Raw genomic sequence first — 25,112 nt, forward strand, 5'->3', positions numbered from 1 at the left:
GTGACTGGCACGAGGGATTTCTGGGTTTAGGATTATTAGGTGCAAGTAGGTTTTTAGGCCCCCCCATCTCCAAGTCTAAAACGGGGGCAACCTTTACCTCTGCCACCTTGGCAGCAGCAGGGGTGCTGTTGGTTTTGGGGTTTTTGGGCGCATTATTTTTATTTTCTATGGGCTTCTGCACCTCATAGATCCGGGTAGCTTGTTCAATGACCCAGTCTAAAGATCTTTTCTCGTGAAAATCTCTCACGAGCTGGGTCATGATGTATTTGGGCAAGGCATGGAAAAATGTATTGACATATTCTCTGCTGTCTGTGCGCACCCTTCTGGTGGTCTGCGCAAAGGCACGTTTCAGTTCTGGCACAAATTCTTGTGGGGCCTGATCCTCTCCACACTGCAAATTGTAGGCTGCCTTGCAAGCCTCTTGGGGATTTCTGTGAACAGAAAAATGTTTTAATATGGCCGCCCTATAGGTGGACCACCTTGAATGATTTTGGTCCTCCAGCCCTGCAAAGAAACTGGAGTACTCTGGGGAGAATGTCCACTTTACATATTGGATACAGCTTTGGCTGTCCTTCAAATGAAAAGTCTCCATCATTTGCTCATAGAGCTCCAAGTGTTCCCAAACAGAGTACTTGGCGTTCTTATGATAAGGCGTGATGACACTCCTGATTGCCTTAATCTGTTTCAATGGGTCCTTAAGCAAGGCCCTTTTTGCCTTATTGGCCTTTTTGGTTCGGGTAACCCTGGTCCATTCATCCTCTGACTCAGAGGCACTGCTCTCAGTTCTTCCAGGTTTTCCCGGATTCTGCGAGCCTGGGAATGGCTGGCAGAATGTGGGGACCTGGTCTCCTGTGTCCTGCGCCGTTCAGAGGAGTCTTCAGATTCCTCTTTGCTGCCAGGATTTGATGGGTACCCCCCCCACTGACCTAACTGGGCAGAGGTTTTCAGGATGCCCTTAATGGGCCTACTCTCCTGGGGTTCCCCACTAAATTGCACTGTGCTTGGGTGCCCATACCAGGATGCCCGCCCATCCATTCCTGGGAGGTACTGGCCTGTGAGCCCCATGCTTCTGGCTGGATAGTAATCTGCCATCCCTGTGGCCCGGTGCTCATGTGCGCCCGGGGACATGGGGGTGGCAGAGTCCAGGGACTGAGAGAGATAAAGGCCTCTGGTGCTAAGGCTCCTGAGGTTATGCTCAGGAGTTTCCCTTTCCCAGCGAACCTGGTCTCTATCCGCCCCTGCTCCCTGTTGCAATGCAAGAGCCTGCGCCTTCAGTTCCTCAGTTAAGGCCTTACTAGACTCTATCAGTCTCTCCTGCATCGCTACCTGTTGTTGGAGCCTATCATTGTGCTGGCAGAGAGCCTCATTCTCTCTCTTCGTTTCCTGATTGGTCCTGGAGCACTGGGCCAGTCTTTGCTGCAGGAGGGTTACCTCCTTAGTCCCCTCCCTACTGGCCTGCTCCTGTCTTGCCAGAGTCTCCTCCATCCTCCTGGTGTGCTCTAGCAAGTCCTGGTGTTCTTTTTGGAGGTCACCCAGTCCCTGGTGGGCCAGGTGATTTTCTTCCATTTTTCTTCTTAAGTGGCAGACTTCCTGGCCTAAGGTGTCCCTTTCCTGACCAAGAGCTTGAATTTGTGATGCCAGGTCGTCCCTTTGCCTTTGGAGGGCACCAGCTTTCTGGCGCTCCTGATCAAACTCTGCCTGGGTATCCAGGTCTTTCAGGATCAGTTTATTGCTCTCCTCTTTCTCTCTGTCTAGTTGGATTTGCAGGGTGGCTACCTGCTCTGTGCATGCCCTGTTGAAATTGATCTGTTGCTCCAGCTTTTTCTGGCTCTGCAGTAGGGAGTCCAAACTGTCTTGGCGTTCCCTCTGCAAAGCCAGCATTCTGGTATCCTGGTCTGTCTTTTCCTGTTGCAGTATATCCATGTCCTCTTTTATTTTAATGATATACTGCCTACTATCATTTTCTGACTCCTGGTTCCCCTGCAGCTTCTGCTCAGAAGAGACCAGGTCAGATTGGACCTTCTCTAACGCCATCTGTCGCTTATTCGCCAGATCTTGGCTTTCAGTACATTTATCCTGCATGTCTCCCATATATAGGTACAGGTATGCCGCTATCCTAACCATCTTGTCTTGTTCATCCTTAGCTTTAGGAGCCATGTATAGTTCACTCAGGGCCACATGTAAGGGACCCTGATCTCTCCATATATCTGACCCTGTTTCAGTGACCTGTTGCGTGATGGCCTGCAACCAGACCATGCGGTCCTGGTGAGTCCACTCACCTCTCACAAATAACTTATGTAAGAAGTGCTCTCTGGCTATTTTCATGTCTACTAAGGTCGTCATTCTAGAGATTGGTCTCTGTCCTGACTTACAGAAGTTTGTATTTTATTTTTGCAAAACAGACCTTTTCCTTAGAGCGTTCCTTTGAGGAGTGCTTTACAGTGTAACACAGCGTGGTGATCCGACCAGATATGTGTATCTGGTCAGCTGGCACGCTGTATTAATCTGCACAAGTGATAGATCTAACCCAAACATCCCGGAGGAGTCCCCAATTTGTAAGAGGATTCAATCCAGCACTACAGCTAAGTCAATGCCTAGTCTGGGATACTGAATGGCAACCCTTATTGATATATCTTTACGTCCAGTTCATGAGTTCTGGATGACTACCCCTATATAACACCCCTCTCTTGGAATCCCCCTGACCCCACTGAGCCAAGAAGTAGTTCTGTTTTGCAAGTTTAAAAGGTTTATTTGATAATTTAAACTATATATATATATATATATATATATATATATATCACACTTTATAATAAATTAATAATTGAATATCACACTTAATCTGAGCAGTAATCAATAACGGATAGTCCGGCACTAGCACACTTCTTTATAATCATCATCATAATGTTATAGGATGGATACGATAGCAACAATACTTTTATGGTTTCAAATGGATGCAATGTGGAATGAAATGCAATACAGAAAATAACTTGATAGGATTTCAGCAAAAGACAATATAATCACTTTTCTCTGGCAATTCACTCCCCCCCCTTTATGCAATGCAAGGAAATGGAAGGAAAGCACACAGTTCTCAGAAATGTAATCAAATGTAATTCAGTTCACCCCAGCAAGCTTAGACTACAGAAGTTTGAAACACAGGCCCAAAATGCTTATATATGTGCTGGCAATGAAGTGACGAATATGCTGAAAATGGTTTTAATTCCCTTTAGGAGGTTCAGGGTGAGTGATAGATACTTTGAATGAGTTCAGGATCACTTTAGCAATGCTCTATGAATGGTTGTCAGGTGGCAAACAAATTTTTGCAAGGGAAGGCAAGCAGCTGCAGATTTTTACACGTGAGCTAACCTTTCAATTCGCGGCAAAATGTCAAATCGCGGCAGATTTTTCCGAGTGCGCCGGGCGCGATTACAGAGGAACTACAAGGAGTAGCACTATCGTTTTGGGGTCCTAGGACAGCCTAGGATCTCAGCTTCCAGATGAAATGTCGTTCCTAACCCAAACGGTTCCGGAGTTATGAACGATTTAGTAAAGGTAGATTTTCAGATTTAAAACAACTGAAAATGACAAGTGACAGCGTGCAACTTTGGAATTACATATGACAGCTCGCAGCTTAAGAATGACAGGTGACAGGATCTCTAGGAGACAGTTCTACTCAAGTTAAAATAGCTTGCATTAGATTATTTTAACTAAGAGATTGGGTTCTGCACCGTTTTGGCGGATACTCACTCCTAATTTTTAGAAGGACTGGGCCTCGTCACGATCTGGTCAGCGGGTTTTCTTCACTCGCCACGGACGGTCTCTGCACACAGCGTCTGGGTCAGCTCTACTCTCCTGGTCTAGTCTGGGTCTCTGGTTCTGATCAGGTCTGTGGGTCCGGATACAGCGGTCTCCGGTTCAGCTGGTCTCTCTCTGGATACAACACTGCTTCCTGGCAAATGGCAAGAGTTCTTGCAAAGAACTCTAACAGTTCGCCTGGCTGTGAATAGTTGCAATGATTTGAGGCCTGCTAAAGAGGGATTTAGCTTGTAGTTGACCTCTCTGCTACAAATTCTGAAGTAAATTCTTGGTCTCTGAAGGTGGATAGATTGAAGTCTCTGTGTTGGCTCTCTGGAGGTTGATGGAGGTAAAGTATGGATTTTCCCGGCAGAGCGTCCCACAGCAGATGGAATAGAATGTCTCTCTCTGTCCTGACTGTCTGCTTTTATGTGTTTTGAAAGTGGGTGGAGAGGCTAGCTTTCTAGGCCCTACCCCTCTCTACTTGTCACTGGCCACTTCCTCCTTTTCCCCTTGATTGGGGGAATGAAATGAAGTGTCATCATGATGAGGTCTGTTTATGATACAGAGAACCCACCCCTGTCAATTTTACACGCAATCTATATCTGATCCAAATACATACTTCCCCAATAGACAGTTGTTTGGCATTGCATACACACATCATGCATTTACTGATGGTAGCCCCTGTTCCAATTCTGTCGTTTCTAGGAGCTTGGGTTCAAAAATGGCAACATATTTCACTTTTTGGTCGGGTTACCAATATTGGATTTGTCCCCGCATTTACACAAATGTTCGCAAAGCATGTGGGCATTAGGTGGTGGAGTGTCAGATTTTTAACATACATACATTTAGAGTAATATCCTCTTTTCCGCTAAAAAACCCCCTGAACATACCACCGGGTCCTAACACGTCTTCAAATGTGCACAGAAAAATCACAAGAATAATGATATCACTTATAAAATTTTCACAAGTCTGCTCTATGAATGATCCATCTTTTTAGATTTATGTTCTGGCCCCAAAGGGGTGTGGTTTCCCCCCAGCACAAGGTTGAATTTCTGGTTTTTCCAGTTCTGCCAAACCAGCTTGCTCTCACAGGCAGTGCTCCTCCCCTTTCCTTCCAGGAGGAAGCCACTTTTATGACCCCCCCCCCCCCCAATAAAACATTTGCCTGAGTCAGGACAGGGCTTTGTTCAATTTCCTGCAGAGCCCAGGTAATTCAATCAGAGAAGTGTCATATCCCTTTTGGTGGGAACAGCAAAAGGCAGCTAGGCCTGGGAAAACAACTGTTGTGCAAGTCTCAACTCCTGTCGGGGGTAGCTGGTGGGCAAAATTCCCTCTCTTTTTAAGCCAGGCCTCAGCTAAATGTCTCTTTGGCTGCCAGTTTTCCTGTCCAAATCAAACTTCCAATTTTTACGCATGCAGCTAGAATGCAGATTCTAAGTTTTAAACTATGACATTTAAACAATTGCAACCTATGTGACACTAAAAAGTCGGTCACTCATTTCTTTTAAACATTTAGTTTTTTAGTGTCTTTCAGTCCAAATTTACTTAAACTGCTGAAATCCACAGCTCAGCCAGTTTTGCTATGAACATTATTTTAGGCTCATCCTCTTTCCAGATTTCGTATGCCCACAAGACTTTATTCTGTTAAATGTCTGCTGGTGTTCAGTGAGATTGTTGGATATTCTGCAGTGTTTGAAATGGGCATTCTGAGCTTGCCTTCAGAGAAACAAAGGGTGATTTTTAAAGTGCTTTCTAGCGAATAGGCACTGCTGTTTTTCTCTTTGGCACCCCATTTCACTCATGGCTCTTCTGACCCAGCACACCCGCACTGGGGGGTGGCAAGTCAGGCGACCATTTTGGTGTGCGCACAAACTGCACGGTTTTAATAGATTCTGGCGCACATGTGGGCTTTTTCGGCCATCTTGGATTTCCTAAGCCCACAGCACCAAATGTTGTAGCATAATAGTCCAAACGTGGGTCAGAACACCCAACAGCCCGTACCCAGCTTGTGGCCACATTTTTCACCTAAACTCCAACCCCTGCGGAGTGCACACAGGTCTGGCACATACCAGGCCACATTCGATGATGAGAATGTGACCGTTAACTGTCACTACCTTACCACCCTGAGAATGTGTCCACGGAAGTGCCACATTGTGTGCATCCCTAGCTAATTAAACATAACCAATCCCATGTGACCAAAGTGAGCACATGCAAGGTGCTCCCCTCCCCTTGCTAAACAGGGCATGAAAGTACTGGTATGCCACCCAATACCTCCCAACACCCCTGAACCCCGTCTGCCACACCATACCATGGTATGCAATGGCAAAACATCAACCCATATGCACAACACATGACACAATAGTCATGAAGTGCCACATGAGAAATGTAAATAGGCACCAGACAATTACAGCTGACGTAGAATCTGAAGAAATGATTAACCAAAACCTCACACCATGAAAACGGTGGCACAAATGCATGCCACCAGTGGTGCAACCCACAAAAGTCAGAATACCTGTTGCCATGCACATTGTGCAATTGCAAATTGGCATTTCAAGCGCCACTCACTGGACAGCACAGAGAGTGTGCATTGCATTGGGGAAAACCCTTCAGCATCATCTGAAAAAATGGCATTCAACCAAATAGTACGCTGTCATGCATGTACACGATCAATGACTCAGAAATGAACATGGATTGTCGTGACACAGCATGCCTGAGAAGGCAATCTGGGTGCACGCGTGTGCATGGTGTCAATGTAGTTGGGGGGGCGTTGCCTAAGTTTATTTGTCAGTAGAGACATACATCGAATACATGCATGGGAAATGAAGTGAGTGCCAGTGTCCTGTACACAGCACATGTGAACATTGCACTCAAGGACCCCCCTGTGTGTTAAACCGCATCCATCCCCTGACACCTCAAAATAAAGGACAACATTGCATCAGCCACTGACCAGCAGAACATATCATGTACAAAGTACCCCACATCAACAATGGCAGACAGTGACCCATCACTTAATCATAGAAATTCATAAGACGACCTACACACAAAGTTCATCAAAGCACATCAATGAGGGAGGTAACAAGGGAGAAGAACAGTACATTCCTACACGTCCTTCAAACAGTCTACAATGTGATAATGAACTGTAAAATCAAAGTACATATTACAGGTGCCTGGAACAATAAGGGAGAGTGTAGGGAGGGAATGTTGGATGACAAAACTAGCATCAATATTCCTATGCCAGACGGCAATAGTCGCAGTGCAGGAGTCACATAAGAAGGTGAGTGAGGGAAGAGGAGGGAAGAGGTCAGGAGAGTAACAAAACAAGTGACACACTGTGGTAGGTAGACAAAGAATCTAGATAGTCCTGGGGAGGGGAGGAGAAACGCAGAAGGGAATGGGGGAACAGCCGACCTGTAATCAGTGGTGGAGGGACTAATGATAAAAGTAAGTGGCAAAATAATAATAAAACATTTTAAAGGTGGGGTGCGGAAGGACAAAGGCAGAAGGGCAAATGTCTGCAAAGAACAAGTGCCTACGTATCACCATGGATGATTGCAATTGGGGTAGTGGTAAAAAATGACAGACACAGTACAAGGAGGAGGGTAAAGGGTGGTGGAGAGGGAGGGGAGAAGGGAGGAGGGGGCCAAGGTCAGAATGCATAATAGGGAAGATGGGGAAAGAAAGCACACACAGGGGGCAGAGGGAAACCAGACGGTGCAGAAGAGTAGGGGATGTGATGATGAAGGGGGGAAAACAGGGGGACACTGGCAGGGGCAGGGGAGACAGGGGGGCAATCAAGTGACTCAGAAGGCTGGTGGACAGGTCTAGGCAGGGCCTCCTTTGTGGGACTTTGGTAGTGGTGGCAACCTTAAGCATCCTGGTTGGCCGGATTGTCACAAGGGCCAAGTGCAACCAATGGGAGGGGGGAGCATGTCCAGGACACAAACATGACAATCAAATCAAGAGCAATGCGGTCATACCTCAAATGGCACATTAAAACACCAACCAGGGCTGCAAGATGGCCAATGTGGTGCTAGCAAGGATTGGGTGGTTGTTGAAATGCGTGGTGACATGTGTAACTCAGCGTGCAGCCTTCATGTGGCATATAAAAATAACTGTGGGGAAACTGTCCCAATTCAACATTTTCAGCACATTGATCCCTCCCACCATCAGTGTGTCATACACAGCCAAAAGGTGCATGGTATCACCTACAGCAGGAAGTACATTAACATAGACAGTCAATACATAACAAACATCTTAAGTGACATGATGAAATGCACAGTCAGCATAATACTCACCAAAGTGAAGTGCAGACATGCATTTGCGAAACCATCTGGAAAAGCCACTAGGGGTGTACACACAAGTAGGACTGCAGGCTGGCCACAGATATGATGGAAGCCCAATGCCCATGTGTGATATGCTGTTACATCGAGCCATCCTTGCGAGCCCTTGGAAAGGGGAAGTGGGAGTAGCATATGTGTCAGGACCCCAAGCAATAGACATACACAAGACAAGCCTGAATGGGCCCAGCTGGAACACACAGTGGATGCCTTCCAATGCCACAAAGCACCAAACTGTCACATGTATGCACAATAGACAAAAGAAAATGCAAAAAAAAGAAATCTGCAGAAAATAAAAATAAAATCAAATAATAATTTCAAATTAAAAATGAAATGAACAATTAATAAAAATTAAAAAAGATAATTAATTGTAAAAAATAAAGAAAAATAAAGCAAAATAATAATAAAAACATAAATATAAAAAATAAAATAACAAAAGATAATTTATTGTGAAAAAACAACTAAATAAAGTAAAATGAAAAACAAAACATAAAAAATATGAAAATAAAAAAAAAATATTTACCCAAAACCATACAATTTGCATGAAAAATGACAGAAAAAATAACAGGAAAAAAATTACAGAAAAAATAAACTGCTGGAAAAAAAATTGCAGGGAGAAAAAAAAATAAAAAATGGCCATGTATGACCCAGGGTTGGGGGGCACCCAGGAGGGGGGAGGTACAGGGTGCACCTCATCACCCACATGTGTAGATGTTGAAATTAAAAAAAAAAAAACTCACTGAGCTCAGCGCCTGCACAGCCCGACCTATGTGTGAGATAGTTTGTCATCGTCACCCTCTGGATGGAAATCAGGTGGACATGGCTCAGTTGACTCACCACGCCGCGCCTTGCCCCTCAATGGCAGTAAGCATGTGGGTCTGGTAAGCCAAGTCCTGGCTGGCAATGAGACTGAGGTCAGCATGCATTAACTCGCGTGTTACACGTTCTTCCTCCTGCAAGGACTGACGTGTGAGACAGAGTTCTGCCTGCATGGCCTCACATGACAAATGGAGCGACTCCCAGCTGGCATGGAGTTCAGCTGAGATGGTTCTTTCAAGCTGTACCATCCTGTCTTCTGTCCACCTAATCTTGTCCATCATGAGCTCAGCCAGAGTAGATCGGAAGGCTTGGAGTTCCACCCTCACGGCCTCACAGTGTGCCTCTGCTTGAGCATTAAGTGCTTCATGCAGAGCCACCATTTCAGCCCGGCACGCCCTGTCAGATGCCGCCATGCCCAGCCTGAGTGAGCGGCACATGGACTGCGCAGCCCGCTGCTGGAGCACCATTTGCCTTACAGAGGGGAGGATGGAATGGGCCACACTTTCCATACCTTGAGCAATCATCTCAACTGTTCCCCCCCCTGTGGCTGTGCTATAGCAATCATGGAATGCTCCCACTCAGTTGACCCCGGTGGCACATGGCCACCGCGTTGCCGGACACCACACCTGCTGGGCCCAAGGAGCCATGGTCTTTGCCGGGTTGGTGCCACCCAGGGCTGCAGGACTGCATCCCTCTGTCGACCTGATGCCCCAGGAACATGGCCAACTGGTGTTGAGTGTGACCGTGCACCCGTAACCACCACAGGTGGACATTCTGACCCTGCCTGGCCCCCTACTGCAGGTGTCGCGGACAGAAGATCATCCAATAAAGGATCACTTACCGGCGACGACACGTCATGATGCAGATCCGGCTCAACATAGTGGTCAGAGGATACATCAGAGCCTGACTCAGAGTCAGCTCTGGACACGATGGCCTGGAGCACATGTGGGTTCTCGTGGGCTGCCACCCCACGACCACCACTGGTGCCTGGTTGGTCATGTGAACTGACCACCGCGTCTGGGATGACATATTCATCCTCTGTCGCCAGTGCGTCATCACCTGCAACATAAAGAAAAGAAACAAGGACACACATGTCAGTAGCACACACCACACACATACAGTTCACAACATTGACAGCCAAATAATGAAACAGCCATGTCACAGGCAACTCAAACCCCAACATGCATCCAGTGGCATTGCAATGCAAGGTTATCCCCAAAGCAGAAAAGGATGTGTGCAAAATGTGAAGGCATCACCTGCTTCACACACAACCTCTAGCAGGCATATATCCAATGCCAAAATGAGAGATGGGAACAAAGAGATGGCACCTAGCATAAGCATGTGTGAACACACAAATAGACAAAGCTAGAAATTTTACCAAACACACCATGATGCATGTAACATGTCCATGTTCAGCAACCAACTACCATCAACTATGCACAGTACATGTGTCACAGGAGGCACCTACGCTAGTGCCTTTCCATACAGTGAAAGGAGGGTCATGGGTACATACATGTCAGGTCAACATCACACAGCAGCATTGTGATTGCATGTCGAAGGCCTTAACTTGGCACAGGAGTGGGAGTGTGCGGTGCAGTGCATCTGTAGCCCCTCAAATTACAACATCAACACGTATGTAGTCATGACAATATTCAAACATGATGGCAGTGTAACGGCAATTGCAGCCATCATGTGCAAATGGCATGCAGCATGTAGCATGGTTTCCATGAAACACCCACCCTCTAGACAATAGCAGGGAGGCACTGCATGGCAATGACATGTTCCACACAGAACTGTGCATTGCCAGACAGTGTAGGCGTGCGTCTATTGCATTTCATCATTCAAATGTCACTACAGCCGATGAGAAGTGGACATGATGGAGGAGAGGTGAGGAACCATCCATAGTACATCCATGCATGAGAAGACAACACCAGTTGAAAAGAGGTAGTGGGCCTGTAACAGGGGGAGCCATGTGCATGATACAGATGTGCATAGCCTAAAGTCGTGCGTGATGACACACAGACCTACAGTGAGCATGACATGGCTGTCCAAATGAGATGACACTTGGATCATCCTGGACAAATACTTTAATGAGCAGGTGGTCAAGGACACCTAGGGGCATACATGGAATGCGCATGGAACATGACCGTGCACATATGTGCATGGGGAGTCACTTCCATCAGCACAGTCAGAGTGAGACACACTGCACCAAGGACAAAGGATTTATATGACATGATATGACATCTCATCAAGATTGCACTTGTACACAAGTGGCTCAGAGCCCAAACAAGCAAAGGGAGGGGAACAGGGGAGAAAAGGAATTAAAAACAACTATCATACTGGGCACAATGACATTGAGAACACGCAAGTGGATGTAGAAGGGATAAAGGGTTGAAGACCCAGGAAGGGGGAGAAGGGGAACGTGCCAAACAGAGGAGACCAAAGAAGGAAAACAAAGTCCAATGATAGAATAGCCATTCAAAAAGTGGTAGTGCAGCCAGCAAGTGGCAAGTGCAAGATGGTTTGGATAGGGCAATTCTGATGAGTGCAGACGAAGAGTGGGGGACTATATGGGTACACGCACTGGACCCATTGATATGGGAGGCCTGTAGGCAGTGCAGCAGGGAGGCAGGGTGAGCAGGTACCTGGCCCGATGGACAGAGTGTGTGCAGGGGCACAGTGCCAACAGAGGAAAATGTTTAGCTGGAGAGAAGAGGGGCTAATGCAGGAGCAAGTAGGAGGGTGTAGAGGTGCTTCCGGAAGCAGAGATGTTTCTCCTCAAGTTTAAATGTGGCCAGTTGACTGTTCCAAAGGGAGCTCCCAGCCGTACACACAGATCTGCTCCTAGCTTATTTATTCAATTAACGACTGACCTGGAGGGAGTGTGAGGTAGAGGAGCAAATGACTCAAGAGAGGTGGAATTGGTAGAGGGATTGTTGAAGGTATTTTGTACCCTTTTGCACAATGCAGAGGGTCTGAAGCCAATGAAGGGATTACAGAGCTGGAAAGATAGGATCCCAGGGCTTGAGGCCAAGGACAAGTCTTGCAGTCCTGTACTGGATTAGTGGTAGAGGGCAGAGTGTGGAGGCAGGTCGAATATTGAAAGAGACTGTCACAGTACTCCAACCTTCAGTAAAACAGAACTTGAGAGACTGTGAGCATGTAGGTGAATGATAGGAAAGGCACAGTACCCTTGAGGGGGTGAAGCAAGAAGTTAATCCATCTCAAGTTATGTCAGAAATGTGTGTGGAAAAGGAATGTGTTGAGTCAAAGGTGACACTGAGGTTGTTGACCTTGCAGGTGGAGGTAAGAGGAGGGCCAAGTGGGGCTGGCCAGAGATTGAGGGGAAAGGATGGCGAAGGTGTATCGATGAGGAGGATGTCAGTCTTGCTGGCATTCAGACAGAGACCATTGGTAGTACACCAAAAGCAAATGGCAATGAGGCTATCAGAAATAAGGGAGGGATAAGAGGTGGCCAAGGGCAGCCAGGAAATGAGTTGGTTGTCATCAGCATAGCACTGGAAGTCGTACAAGAAACTGATAATGCAGTAGTCAAGAGCTGCCAGGTGCTCTTTGTAAATTGAGTCTGAGAGGTCAGACCCCTGGTGAACAACACAGGTGGAGAGGGAGATTGAAGAAAGGAAAGAGCCAACTTGTAGCTGGGCGGGTCACACATGCCAAACACACATGTCATTGAGTTACACGCATCAATACTCACCAGATGATGCATCATAATCCATCCTCTCTCCCACTCGATGGATTTGTTCTTCCGGGATGAACTCTGAAGCGATCTCCTCATGCTGAGTGAGTTCATCCTCCTTCTGGTGGTGGCTCAAAACCAGTCACCAGAGACATGGAGTAATTGGAGGCACGCTTTTGCTTAGCACTGCGTCTGAGGTAATTCCAGCGCTTGTAGCAGTCCTGAGCTGTGCGCACCTGGAATCCCATGGATGTCACACCATCCGCAACATGCTGCCAGTGGACCCAATGCTGGTGATGCATTGTGTGGCATTGTGGGCCCACAAGCATATTGCGTTGGTGTTCCAACACATAGTCCACAAGGAAGCCCAGTTCCTGCCTGCAGAAAGGCTTCTTCCTTGACGTGCCGAAGGCCGGAGCCATGTCTGGTGTCCCAGCCTCTTGTGCAGGAGCACGCATCCTCCTTTTGGATGGTGGTACTGACCCTGAGTGGGCAATGTGGCCCTGATCAGTGGGGGCAGTGGCGCTGGTGGACTGGACCAAGGCAGTGGGTGTTGGTATGAGTACAGAAGGTCTGGCTTGGTTCTGACTCACTGCCGGGGTGGTGTTGGCTGCATCTGCACATGCATTTACCACCACCCAGCTGCTTGGGGTAGCAGATGTCATAACTGCCCACATACGTGTGCCACAGTCACAGCTACAGTGGACACACATGACCCCAACCTCCGAACAAGATGGAAATCATCCTGGGAGTCCTCGTCATACAACGCAACATGCGCTGTCTGACCCAGAGCCCGGGTGGAGGTGCCCACAGCTGCACATGCAGGTACCACCACCGGTGGGCCCGTGACAGCAGATGTAAATTACTGTTGGGTGATATGGGCGCCAGGTTGTGATGCAACAGCTGCATCACCAGGAGACACAGGGGGTGGTGGCATCTCTGCACCAGCACGTGGCTGGGCATCCTCTCCCAGAGGGGCACCCCTGCCTCTTCCACCTCCCCTGTAGCCACCCTGTTCACCCTGGTCTCTGCGCCCACGTGCTCGACCACGCCCAGACCTGGGGGACGCCCAGCTTTGCCGTCCTTTGCCTTTGGTGGCATCCCAACCATGGCACCGATGGAAAATAGGCTATGGGAGGTTCACTCAACAATTGCCCTGGACAATTGGCTAGAAGGGGGCAGGGTACATGATGGAATAGGTACCCCAGTGCACCTGCAAGGCTGTCTGTGACCCCCTGGGGAAAAATAATGAGTCACACAACGCTCAGGCACCCCCCAAAAAAAAAGAAATAATAAAATTCAAAAATTGACAAAATATAAGAACAGAATATTCAAAAGAAAACAAAATTGTGCACGCGACCCCGGTAGACCAAGTGCGTGGATTTTACCTCCAGCAGTACGGTGTGGCACACAGGAACACAAAAAACATGTACGCGTGGAACACGCAGGCTACTATGACCTTGAAAACGGTACGCATGCACAGGGGGAACCACAGTGGGAAAAATAGCGTACGCGACTCACCGCCTGTGTTGCGTGGAAAACAAAAAAAACACGTGCTTGTGTGCATACGCAACACCCCACCAAAAGAAGAGGTATGGACTTCAGACGCTGTGAAGTAATCGCGTGTGATTCCAGCAGAGTAAACACACGTGTCGGTCTCCACGAACAGCACGTACAGTGGTCTGCTGACCCGCGCTCACCGCTAACCCGTGCTGAAGGGAACACCCACGCATGTAACGTTACTTACGCGCTAAGACCCTTTCCTCGAATTATACGCATTCACACGCGGATGTGATTTTTTTTTTTTGCACGTGCGGATGCACCGTGCTGAGGGAAACACCTGCGTATGTTACGTCACAAACTCGCTTATGCACCAGGGGCCTTTCCTCGAATTACACACATTCACACGCAGACGTGATTTTTTTGCACATGCCGATGCACCCGTGCTGAGGGAAACGCCTGCGCATGTTATGTCACAGATGTGCTTACGCACTTAGGGCCTTTCCTTGAATTACACACTGATGTGCTGTTTTTTCACGTGCCAAATCACTCCGTATCAAGCTGGCCATGCGACAACACACAGAAGACCACGCTCCTGCCGAGAAGGCCATTTTCCAGCCCCCCAGAGCCCCGAGCAGACTCCCTACTGCTGCCTGTCTGCCTGCTGGCCATGTGCCCTGCATTTGTTGTCTGTACGTCAGCCATCTGCAGGAGTCCAGTTGATGTGAACACCCCTGCAGGAACAGAAGACTCCCGACTGAAGTTCCATCGCTCCGCAGCCTAGCACCAGGACCCAGTTGCCCACCCACACCTGCCTCTGGGGTTGCCATGTCGAGGGAAACACTATCAGACACCATTGGGAACCCCCAGCCAGAGAGGCAGAGGGCTGCCAGCTTCACAGCAGGAGAGGTTGGCATCCTGGTGGAGCAAGTCCTGATGCATTATGATGCCCTCTATGGAAGAAGACGCTCCGACAAGGATGGATGGGAGATGATCTGGCGGGACATCGTGGTTGCCATCAACACAAAGGGGGTGGCAACCAGCGACATACAACACGTCCGTAGGCGCTGGGAGGACTTCGGGTCCAGGGCCCTAAGGAAGGTCCGGCGCCTCTTGGAAGCAGCACATGCAGTGAGGCGCCGGGTCAACCTTACCACCAACGACATGAGGGTCCTGGAACGCATTAACCCAGCGCTTCACCGCCAGGTCCTCGAGAGGGAGACCGGTCCGGAGTCGAGCCATAAGTGTCCATGCATACTTGTTGGATGCAGTGCATGTTGAGGTGGGCCAGGAGTGTGCAGCTTGGACATATGTCTGAAAAGGTCCAGGTATGGATGTGTATGTGCAGGGACATGACCGTGCTGCATGTGAGTCCTGTCATGAGTGATGCACATTAATGGTGTATGTGCTCCAAAGCATGATGCACAACTGCATGTGGAGATGCACACATGTTGGTATTTCTGTGTATGTACTATGGCATGGTTGGGGTGCGACACATGAATGCTCGTTACACCTTCATGTATGTGCACGGCATACATGTGCGTGTTGCATGTGTGCGACAGTGATGCAACATGGATGCATGTGACACAGACATGTATGAACTCGATTGACAGATGTGACATAGTTGCCGATGATTGCACTGTGACAGGTAGTGGAGATGTACAGATGCATGTCTGTCTGTTGGCGTGTGTGCATGTGTTCGGCACTCCCCATGGAGCTTGTGAGATCATGCCAACCTTTGGATGTTCATGCTGGTATGTGTGTATGGATGCTGCTGCCTGCTGCACAATTCCTGTCAATTTGTGCATGTGTGTGAGTTCAAATGATATGAGTGTTGGGGAGTGTAATGCCATCTGTGAAGTTTGACACTGCCACTCATGTGCAACTGTCACATGTTTATCCGACCATTGTACAGTGCCTTGATGCCTGTGTTCTGTCTCTCCCTTTCTGCAGCATTGACTGATGAAGAGGGCGGAGACGGTGCTGTGGAGCACAGAGGCAGGGATCCCACCGCCAGCCGGAGATGCAAGATCCAGCTCTCCTCCCACGTTGTCATCCCTTCCGGGAGTGAGGAGTCTGGTGCCACGTCCATGGCCGCAGCTGCTGAGGGAAGGTACAAGAGGCGGAGGTTGGAGGTGGACTCCTCGGCAGCAGTAGGGGCAACTGAGCCCCCACAGGGCCCTATGGAGGAAGGTGGCATGGAGTCATCTAGGTTGGTGGGGAGTTTGTGGGAGGAGGAGGCCATGGAAGGCCCACGCGCGTGGCCTGGAGGGGGGCATTCCACTGGTGCTAGTGGTACAGTTCAGGGGCAGGGACAGGAGGCAGCACAGGTCACCGCAGAGGTGCCTGTGTGTAATCCTGTCCCCGATCCTGTGACTGCATCATCCTGCACTAGCAGGGATGCCTTCGTCCAGACCCGTTTTCAGGGAGGGGATGCGCGACCAACAACTGGCCTTCCTCTCCCTGCAGACATGGCAATCCGTGACCGGATTGAGCCTGTCCTAGCTGGGGTGGCGATGCGTCAACGTGGTATTCGGGATGACGTGCAGTGTTATCGTGTGGACAATGCACGTCATTTCGAATACCTCATTGACCGCGTCAGCCTACTAGGACAGGTCACCGGCGCTGGGTTCCTCCGTGTGCTGGATCTTCTAGTGACCCCCTCCTCAACTGAACCCGCTATGTGCCAGTCGTCCTCCGTGCCATCTTCCTGCCCAAGTATCACCTGGGCACCCTGTGGAGCTGCCCCTGACCCAGTGGCCAGGCTGGTGGAGGACACATCCCTGCCACAGTCGGGAGTCGGAGGTCCAGCAGGGGTGGCCACCCAAACAACTGGACCCCAGCAAGAGTCGGACTTGCAGGCATCAACAAGCAGGGCACATGCACGGCAGCAGCAGCATGCTTATGGTGGGAGCGATGATGGCTCGGGACCTTCATCATCACAGGGGCAGGAATCGGCCAGAGGGCAGGAGGACCCTGGATTGGGAGTGTCTTCCATGTGGCAGAGGTTGGGCCAGCAGATAGATGAAGAGCAGCGCCGGGCGGAGGAGGCACAGCTCACTATGGTCAGGGCGGAGGACTCCATGCGCAGGGCATTGAGGTGGGCTGAGTGCCTCGAGGCAACTCGCATGGAGTTGGAGGACGCCATGACTGCATCCCTGCGAGACCTCGAGGCCAGGGAAGAGGCCCACCTCCGGGACATCGACGTGGAGTTCGATGATGCCCTGGCTCGGAACATCAACAAGTGAGCTGTTAGACTTGCCCACCGCCTTTGTACATAGTTCTTTAGTGTTAGGTTTCCTTTGTTTTTTCTTTTTTTTGGAGTTAATGGACTTTGCTCCACTTCATGTATATAGTTTTTTATTCATAGGACCTTTTAGTAGGTTTAATTTGTTTTGGGGATCATGGACCCTTTGGACTTGGATTGTATATAGTTGAAGACTTGTACATATGTTATTTTTTGAGATTTTACATGGATCAATGGTTTTCTTTTTTTTGGATTTTTTTTTCCATATTGACATTGGCAATGGACCACTTTTCTTTTTTCATTCCATGGATTTTTTTTTTCATTGGCTTTTCTGTTTTTTTTGGTAATATCAGTCATTGTTTATTCATTTTCAAGTTTGATTTTCTTTGTTATTAGGGCCATGGGTCTGTTTTGTTAGGACATGTTGTTTGGTGGGCCATGTGTCAGGGCCTGCTGGCAGGTGCCCGTCAATAGGGGTGGGGGGGGTGTGGGGGGACATGAATCGGGGCCTGCTGGCAGGTCCCCGTCAATGGGGATGGGGATGGGTAGGGGTGTGGGGGGGACATGGTCGGGGCCTGCTGGCAGGTGCCCGTCAATGGTGGTGGGTGAATGGTTTGTGGGAGGACATGAGTCGGAGCCTGCTGGCAGGTGCCCGTCAATGGGGATGGGTGGGGGGATTGGGGGGGACATGAGTCAGGGCCTGCTGGCAGATGCCTGTCAATGGGGGCGCGTGGGGACATGTGTCGGTGCTCCTGAGTGCATGGTGTCATATGGGCTGCCTGTGGGGCATGGTATGGGGTGATGGGCTGCCTGTGGGACACGGTCTGGGGTGATGGGCTGCCTGCAGGGCATAGGGAGGGGGGGCACGCCCAGGAGGGCACACACTGCAAAATCGCGTGTGAAAGTCCATGCGCACCCCCGGAATACACGTACCCCGCTCGCACGAGCGAAAATGCGTGTGAAAGTCAACGCGCACCCCCAGACTACACGTAGGCCAGCGAAATCACGTGTGAAAGTCCACCCACACCCCTCGGAATACGCGTACCACGCTCGCGCTAGCGTAAACGCATGTAAAACTCCCCGCGCACCCCTCGGAATACGCGTAGCCTCTTCGTGCTAGAGAAATCACGTGTGAAAGTCCACGCGCACCGCCGGAATACACGTAGGCCAGCATAATAGCGTGTGAAAGTCCACATGCACCCCTCAGAATACACGTACACCGCTCGTGCCAGTGAAAACGCATGTGAAAGTCCACGCGCACCCCCGGAATACACCCAGGCAGCCCATCCACCCTCCCCATGGACCGCAGGCAGCCCATCACCCCTGTCCATGGCCTGCAGGCAGCCCATCACCCCAGTCCATGACTCCCAGGCAGCCATCACCCCTGGGCATAGCCCACAGGCATCCCATCACCCCAGTCCATGGCCCGCAGGCAGCCCATCACCCATGGGCATGGCCCGCAGGCAGGCCACACCACAGGGTGGAGTTTTTCCACGTGTTTTCGCTGGCACGAGTGGGGTACGTGTATTCCGGGGGTGCACGTGGACTTTCACACGCGATTTCGGTGGCGTACATGTATTCCAGGGGTGCGCATGGACTTTCACATGTGTTTTCACTGGCGCGAGCGGGGTACGTGTATTCCGAGGGGTGCGCGTGGACTTTCACATGCAATTTCGCTGGCTTACGTGTATTCTGGGGGTGCGCGTGGACTTTCACACACAATTTCGCTGGCCTACGTGTATTCCGGGGGTGCACATGCACTGATTTTGCTAGCGCGAGCGTGGTACGCATATTCCGAGGGGTGCGCGGGGAGTTTTACACACATTTTCGTGGTTAGGGGGCTGTATATTGGTCCACTGGCCTTTCCGCCATGTAGGGGATTTGTGCAATGTTTTTGGCGCACAGGGCAGGGTTGGGGGCGTAACTTGTGCTGCTGCAGGGTTGCTGTGCCACTCTGCACCATGGCTGGTTATGGATGTAAGTATGCATGAATACGCTGTCCGCTAAAATGGATTTTGGCGCACGCGGCTGGCGCAGACTGGCACATGTTCCCTCTGTGTGCCAGCCGTGTGCGCCACTTGTGTGCTAAATTCAGTGAATTACTCCCAAGGTGTTTTGTTTGTTGACAAGGCCATATTACCCAGCCATGTAGTTTTTCTGTACAACAAATGTTTGATCTACTTCCACCTGGACAGCTTTGCTCTCTCGATTCAGGGCATTTATCAGTCCATTGATTCTGCTTATCCCACATTGGAAGGTGTGCTCATTTTGGTCAAAAATGTCTCTTACATTGGCACCCCGGGTGGGGGGAAGCAGCCAATCGGGTTCCTTTGATCACGGGCTGAATCTACTGATCCAAGCCTGCATTCCATGGAACCTGACGGCTGCTTCCACTGCCCTGTACCTCCATCTTCTCCACACCCTTCCTTTTCTTTTAATGTACCCGTTCCCCTCCCCACCCCACTTAACTCTTTTCATCTACGATGGCGGCCACGCTGCAGCAGCCGCTCTGTGGGCACCATGGAACTTGTGCCAGTATTTTCATTCAATGGACGGGACTTGCGTGGCGTCCCATACATTGAATACAGATAAATGTTTCTAGCACCCCCGGTTTCTGGATTGGAAACCCAGGGTGCTAATAGCGTTAAACACCCGTTCCAAGGGCTGCAACAGGTGATAAGGTCTGGGGTCCTCGTTAAATGCCCTCGCTAGGCTCAGGCCTTTAACTCAGTACCCGGCCTGTTGTCACTCGTTCCAGCCCTTGGAACGGGTGCTTAACGCTTTAGTCATGCCTACCTGGTAAACATTTCCCGTCTTTTGTTCTTCATGCCTTTCACAAGATATTATAAAGACCTACACTTTTTTTCATCCTACAGTTGAACTTTATCAATTCATTGATTGTTGGAAAGTCTTTTAGCACCATGATATCCTAGTGGTAACAGATGTACTCTCTAAATATTCAATGCATTTTAAATACTATAATAATTAGTAAGTAGCTGGATGGAAAAATGTGTGTTTGTGTGATTGTGTAGATGTGTTACTGGGTGGATCGATAAGTGAGTTTGTGTGTAGTGTGTAGTGGATAGATGACTTTGTGTGTTAACATTGTTGGTGAGTTTGAGGATGGATGGCTGTTGAGTTTGTTGGATAGATGGGAGATTTGTGTGTGTGTGGATGGATGCTAGATGGTGATTATTTGCTTGTGTGAAACTGTATGAGTGCTTCAATAGACTTCCATTTTGTGTGTGTTTGAAAATCACGAATGGTGAGTGGGGTCTTTGTGTGGTTGATTGTGGGTATTATCATGAATGGAAGATGAGCAGGTCTGTGCGTGGTTGGATAGATTAATTGTTGCAGGTGCAAGGAAGTATTTCAGCGGAATCTACGCATTTGGAAGATTGTTTTTTTAGAAGCTTTGGCAATTTCACTAATCAGAAAGCCAATATGCAATCAACTAATCAGAATGCACCAAACATAAACGTCAACTGCATCTACAACTATGTTTAATGTCACATGAATTGCTTCCATGAAGTTGCAAAGATGAACTGTAGCAGTGATTGAGACAATACATTTGCACAGGCTATCCAGGCTGCAACCGGTTATACTAGAATAATTATTTAAGAAATAATTAATGTGTTTGCTTAAATTATTGCATCTCGTTATATAATAATTTTCATCAATACACACTCCTACATAGTCATGATCCATGTGTTGTTTTGTGGTCAACATGTGTATCACACAACTTGTGCTTTTATGTTAGATAAAGCTGGCGGTTTTCTTTATGAGCAGGAATTGGATTGTTTGCATGCTAAAGTCATGTTTTATTCTAGTGTATAGACCTGTGGGATCTTCACTGTCCGGGGTGACCCGGATGCCATGTAAAGGATTGAGTTTGTCTAGCATATCGTTGCTGTCATGTATGTGTGATCGTGATTGTGGAACTATCTCAAAGTGTTCCTGCAGGTCAGATGATTCTTCTTTTTGCTAATGTGAAAGACAAGCAGGGTAAACAGATTGGTGTTTTCTTTACTCTTTTTCTCGCATTACCAACAATTGTGATGCGGATTCTTTCTTTCCTGTTTTTGTTCCAGGGGTTTCCCTAATATCTGGGTGGAATATTGCTTCTTGATTATGCAAATGTTATCATCCACAACACATATACTATCCCCACTTTGGAGTTCGAGGTTCATAAAGTCAATTGAAGGTGAGGGTAAATAGTTTAGTTGGGATGTCATGTACTTGATATTAATGCCTCCTAGAAATGACCTGTGTGGTTCAAACATGAAGACTCGTTTACATACGATAATTTGTGAATTATTTTACAGATAATTTAGTACAACTAAGAAATAAACGTGTATTGAATTAATAAATTAACTAGTGGTGAAGATGCTTGTTAATATATTCTGTGATTAAGCCAATGCCACGAATTCTTGGTTGACCGTGTGAAGCATTGCCCTGTTTTAAGTATTTCGGGCAAGAAGTAGTCTGCAGTCGTTTTGTGCTGTGGATTCCAAGGATATTGGCTTTCTTCCTGACTTATCAGGCCGTCTTTCTGCAGAATATCTAAATTTGTTTAAATGCTCATCGGAAGCTGTGTGGAATCGTTTTCCAGTAAGGTGTAGCCAGTTTTATCATATTTTCTCAACCCTTTCAAATGTGTTCTAAACTCTCCATTATGACACTATTGACACCCTTGCCAGCCTCTTTTAATACAATGAAGATTACCCTTGCTAACTGCGCAGGGAGTATTAATTCTATTAAAGACTAGGAGGCAAGCATTATTCTTCAACTTCTTTAATGTACTACTCCTCAGCAGTTTCAACAAACCAATAAAACCAATACTAAATACTGAAAAAAGTCTCAACAGGCTTTTTTTCTTTGGAAACTACAATCCCCATAGTCTCTGTAGTCCATCTCGGTCCATGCTCAGCTATGACCACTTCCTGTTTCTGAGCTCCTCCTCTCTTACTCGCTCTGAATTGTCCTTTTAAAACTCCACACTATGTCCTGCCAAAAGAGCAAAGACTTAAAATCACTCCAAACCGAATGTCGATCGTCCTCGACTTCAGGCGACTACAGTTGCTAGTCTCCTAATTCAATTGTTCTTCTGCTCTTCCCCTAGGAATAATACAAAGCAGAAAAATTCAGTGTGGTGTCAATGTATTGATACTATCATATGAAATATTATCAATCACAATATAAAAATGTGTTATCTACAACACATAGCTTGGGTGGGAATTTAATGCTTGGCTCCTAGTCTTTAATAGAATTAATACTCCCTGCGCAGTTAGCAGGGGGAATCTTCATTCTATGACAAGACTGGAGGCGAGCATTATGCTTGTTCAAAGCTTCCCAACACAGCGACCGCTAGGCTCTCGGTCGGCTTAAAATAAAACTCTTTAAACATGCGATCATTTGTCCAGTCTGCTGCTAACATAATATCTCTCAGCAACACTCCTGTCGTAAAGGCTTTAGATGCCATAGCCCCTCGTACTGAGTGCGCCCCATACTTCCCCACATCAGTGTCTGCCGCTTGTATGTCTTCTTTAACCCATCTAGCTATGGTAGCTGTGGACATGCCTTGAAAGGGCTTCCTACGTGCTATGAGCAATTGTGTAGTACTGGCTGCTCTGTGCTCAGCTGTCCTGCTTTCATATTCCTTGACACACCTCACTACACACCATTTAGGTCTGTTCGGGAAATATGGATAATGTACTGAGGAAGTACTTGTCTTAGTCCTTCTCACTATTGCAAAGGTTACTCCCTCCTATCCAAAGGACCTCCTATCTACCTCTTGTGCTCTCACATTTGATATGCGTTTACAAGAAACTAGACATAAAAGCATTGCCAGCTTCCCTGACAATTGTTTAAGGGATAGGTATCTGTCTCCAGGCCAACTCTCTAATAGTTTCAGTACAGCTGACATGTCCCAGACTGTCTTATATCGAGGTTCTGGGAGCATCTTTAATCTGGCCCCTCGGATGAGTCTAACTACTGCTGGGTGTTCACTATCTGGTACTCCCTCGATTGGCAGGTGCCCTGTACACACCTATTGTGTGGAATGCTCGCCCGTCTTGTAGCAACTATGCCAAAAAATTCAGTATCATCACTACAGGTGCAGAAATGGGATGAACACCTCTCCCTTTGCACCAGCTAGTCCACTTAAGCCGCGTCGTAGCTCCTTCTAGTGGAGGGAGACCAGGATTCGGCGATGAGCTGAGCAGCCTGCGTTGAAATGCCTGCCAGCGCCCAGCGTCTCCTGATATCCTGCACACGATAAGCGGCAGAGTCCCTCTCACTCTCAGAGGATGATATGACCCAACTGGGTCCGTGAGCAGGTGTTCTCCTTCTGGGAGCCTTCTTGGATGGTCCGCCACTAATTCCATAAGAGTTGGAAACCACACTTGTGCCTTCCACACTGGAGCTACTAATAGCAGCTCTGCTTTCTCCCTCCGACACTTCGCTAGGACTCTGCTCAGCATCATGAATGGGGGGAAAGGCGTAGTGTGGACCGTCACTCCTTTCTTGGAGGAACGCATCCGTCCCTCGAGCACCCGAGTCCAGCCTCCAGCTGCAGTATGCCACTGTCTGGGTGTTCAACCAGGATGCGAAGAGGTCGATGTGGCACGGTCCCCATTTCTGGTTCATCCTCTGAAATACTGCTGGATCCAGCTTCCAATCGCTGGAGTCCGTGAGGTAGTGCGAGTTCCAATCTGCTACTACGTTCAGAGTCCCGGGGAGGTATTCCGCTGTTACCAAAGTCTCTGATTCCAGGCAAAAATGCCAAAAATCCTTCACTGGCTCTGCTAGCATCTTGGATCTGGTGCCGCCTAAATGATTTATGTATCGAACTGCCGATATGGTGTCCATCTTCAGTAAGATGCACAATCTCATTCTTCCCTTTGTGAAGGCTCTGATCGCAAAGGACCCTGCTAGTAGCTCCAGACAATTTATGTGGAGACAGAGTTCCTCCTCGCTCCATTTCCCCCCTGTCTGTAGGTCTCCGCACCTTGCGCCCCAGCCCAGCTGGCTGGCGTCGGATTCTATAATCATGTCCGGCCGATCTCCGAAAATGGCCCACCCATTCCAGGCGTCCATATTCTTTAACCACCATTCCAGTTCCGTTCTGGACTATTGATCCAAAGGTACTGACTGATGATACTTCAAGACTTGCTGTAGGTGCCTTATCTTTAGCTGCTGCAGCGCTCGATAGTGTAAAGGACCGGGAAATATGGCTTGAATGGAAGCTGCTAGAAGCCCTACTATTATCGCCATCGTCCTGAGTGATACTACTTGTTTCTGTAGACACCCTCTTAATTCCCTCTTGATGTCTCGTATTTTCCGGGCTGGGAGTTCCAACGTCGCTTTCCTGGTGTCCAGGACGAAGCCTAGGAAATCCAGCCTCTGTGCTGGTTCGGTGTCTGACTTCCCTACGTTGACTAGGAATCATAGGGATCATAGTAGGTCTTGTGCCCATTTCGTCTGGTATATGATAGATAAATGATCAACCTCATGCCTTTCTCCCTTATTGCTGTCACTACCGGCTTCATTAGCTTGGTAAAGGCCCAAGGAGCCGATTCAAGCCCGAAGGGCATGGTCTTGCATCTCCAAAATTGTCCCTTCCAGCAAAAAGCTAGGAAGGTCCTGAACTCTTCTGCTACTGGGAGCATCAAGTAGGCATCCTTTAAATCTAGTCTTGTCAACCAATCAATCC

General features: G+C 48.4%; 1 protein-coding gene across 1 annotated transcript in view; it reads left to right on the forward strand.

The window, feature by feature from the left end:
• LOC138472433 (uncharacterized) overlaps positions 1-25,112 on the forward strand; it is a 927,133-nt gene that overhangs the window by 156,355 nt on the left and 745,666 nt on the right. The gene's annotated exons all lie outside the window — the stretch shown is intronic.

This window comes from Ambystoma mexicanum, chromosome 8, assembly GCF_040938575.1.
Source record: "Ambystoma mexicanum isolate Mex_15411 chromosome 8, UKY_AmexF1_1, whole genome shotgun sequence".
In the NCBI taxonomy this organism is placed as follows: Eukaryota; Metazoa; Chordata; class Amphibia; order Caudata; family Ambystomatidae; genus Ambystoma; species Ambystoma mexicanum.